This window comes from Mustela nigripes, chromosome 9 (assembly GCF_022355385.1).
Source record: "Mustela nigripes isolate SB6536 chromosome 9, MUSNIG.SB6536, whole genome shotgun sequence".
NCBI classification, from domain to species: Eukaryota; Metazoa; Chordata; class Mammalia; order Carnivora; family Mustelidae; genus Mustela; species Mustela nigripes.
This window is the reverse complement of record NC_081565.1, coordinates 8,320,076-8,322,919: the sequence shown is the minus strand read 5'-3', so window position 1 is coordinate 8,322,919 and position 2,844 is coordinate 8,320,076. Positions and strand designations below refer to the sequence as shown.

At 47.2% G+C, this 2,844-nt stretch overlaps 1 pseudogene; it reads left to right on the top strand.

The window, feature by feature from the left end:
• Window positions 1–201: 201 nt before the first annotated feature.
• Window positions 202–298, top strand: LOC132025246 (U6 spliceosomal RNA; annotated as a pseudogene).
• The last annotated feature ends 2,546 nt before the right edge of the window (window positions 299–2,844 follow it).

Here is a 2,844-nt window from a genome sequence, read left to right as displayed (position 1 = left end):
TTTCACTTCTGGGTGCATAGTCGAGAGATCTGGAAACATATGGTGTCCGCACAGAACTTGTACATGCCAGTGTTCACAGCAGCGTTTTTCATAGTAGCCAAGAGGTAGCCAAGTGTCCACTAACAGATGAATGGATCAACCAAATGTGGTATGTCCATACAATGAGATAATATGCAGCGATTTTTAAAAAATACTAATAATGCTTGCTTCAACGCACATATACTAGTATTGGAAAAATACAGAGATTAGCATGGCCCCTGGGCATGGATGACATGCAAGTAAAATTACCAATATATGTGACAATTTGGATGAAGCTAGAAAGCCTGGTGTTAAGGGAAAGAAACCTGACACGAAAGGTCAGGTCTGAGTCCATTTATAGGAAATGTCTAGAACAGGCACATTCAAAGAGACAGAAAGTAGGTTCGTGGTTTCCAGAGGCTCAAGGAAGGAAAGGATGGCGAGTGATTGCTAATGATATGGGGTTTCTTTTTGGGCTGATGAAAATGTTCTGGAATGAAATAGTGGTAGTAGTTGCACAACTGTATGAATGTGCTGAAAACAACTGAATTGTACATTTTAAAAGGATGAAGCTAAAAAAAAAAAAAGGATGAAGCTTATAGTATACAAATTATATCTCAATTAAAAAAAAAAAAAACTCCGGGGCGCCTGGGTGGTTCAGTGGGTTAAGCCGCTGCCTTCGGCTCAGGTCGTGATCTCAGGGTCCTGGGATCGAGCCCCGCATCGGGCTCTCTGCTCTGCAGGGAGCCTGCTGCCCTCTCTCTCTCTCTCTGCCTCTCTGCCTACTTGTGATCTCTGTCTGTCAAATAAATAAATAAAATCTTTAAAAAAAAAAACAAAACTCCAATGGCCCCCATGACTTTTCACCATCACTTGTTTATCCTTCCCTCTCTAACCTCTTGCTAGTCCTTCCATTGATCCCTTTGCTCAAAGAGGCAGAGACTCTAGGAGTGGTGTTTTTTTTGTTTTGTTTTGTTTTTAAAGATTTTATTTATTTATCAGAGAGAGAGAGGGAGAGAACAAGCACAGGCAGACAGAATGGCAGGCAGAGGCAGAGGGAGAAGCAGGCTCCCCGCCAAGCAAGGAGCCCGATGTGGGACTCGATCCCAGGACGCTGGGATCATGACCTGAGCCGAAGGCAGCTGCTTAACCAACTGAGCCACCCAGGCATCCCTAGGAGTGGTGTTTTTTAAAGATTTTATTTATTTATTTGAGAGAGAGAGCTTGAGTGGGGGAGAGTGGGCGAGGGAGAGAGGGAGAGGGAGAAGCACACAACCTGAGCCCAAGGCAGATGCTTGACCAACTGAGCCACCCAGGCTCCCCTAGGGGTGATTTTTTTTTCTAGAAAGGATTTCACTCTGGGATTTGACCTTAGACTGCAGGTGTGGTCGAGCAGGTTTTCTGAGTCTGTGGCCGACATCCTTGTGGGAGCCACAGAAGTGCCAGGGTAACCGGGCTGCGGCTTCATCTCCTCCCTCCTAAGTTCCCAGAAAGTTCTCATGGAGTCAGCCTTGTCCCAGAGCCCCCAGGGAAGGACATTCTGAGAAATGCAGTTCCAGCTTAGCTAAACCAGCCGGCACGGAGCCCCCAGTGCTCTTTGCATTTGCAGCCACTCACCCGTCCTCAGCCTTCAGATTTCACCTATCAGCACGTGGTGTCTCTGGGGCCCTTCCTCAGAGTTGGGCAGACCTGTCCTCTGACTGCGATTCCGTCGTGGATAGGCATCCTTACGTGACCGTGCTCCCACGGACAGCACTAAAATGGCTGGAGCAATGGGCACCTTCCTCTGTTCTAGCAAAGGTGTTCGCAGCCTGTCTCAGGGCTGGCTGCCCTTCCTTTTTCTCAAGGGAAGGTGGTGGTGCTTGGCTGCTCAGCGGTGTTCCTTTCCGGACAGTGGCCCCCGTTGGCAGGGACCACATCAGGACAACTCAATGTGGGGTCCCCGCATCTAAAATAGGGCCTAGCATACAGCAGACACTTAATGTTTATAAAACAAAGGAACAAATAAATACCTAAGAGATGAGACAGGGTAGCAGAAAGAGGGATGAGCTGTAGGCTTCAGAGGTAGCTCGGCAGAATGGTTCAGAACCCAGTTTCAAGAGCCAGGATCCCCTCTCCATCGCTTAGCAGCTGTGTGGTCTCCAACAAGTGACTTTACCCCTCTGAGCCTCAATTTGTTCATATTTTAAAAAGAGATAAGGAAGGGAGCCTGGGTGGGGCCATCAGGTAAGTGTCTGCCATTGGCTCAGGTCATGATCCCAGAGGTCATGAGATCGAGCCCCACGTTGGGCTCCCTGCTCAGCGGGAAGCCTGCTTCTCCCTCTCCCTCTGCTGCTCCTCCTGTTTGTGCTCTCTCTCGCTCACTCGCTCTCTCTCTCTCTGCCAAATAAATAAAATCTTTTTTTAACTAATTAAAAAATAAAAAAGAGGTAGCAATAGCACCTCCTTCGAGGGATTAGTAAAAGAATTCATCGGGCTAATTATTTGCAAAATGCTTAGCGGTATACAAGTGCTTGTTGTTAGACAGATAGATAGACAGACAGATCAGTAGGTACAATGAAAGAAAGACCAAGCATTCTGTTTGTCTTTCAAAGCCAGGGTGAAAGGCAATCCCTCTAGAGAACCCACCGTTGGGGTTCCCTATGTGAGCAGCTGGAAGGCAGTGTGGCGCTCCTACTGTAAAAATATACAGATTTAAGAGCGTCGAGACAAGTGCCTGCACTGGTAACACTGTCTAGACTAGAGGGGAGGGCATTAGCATACTGTTAGTTAAGGAATTCTAGCTCTTAGGGTACCAGCTTCTGCACAATAAAATGATTTTTAAAA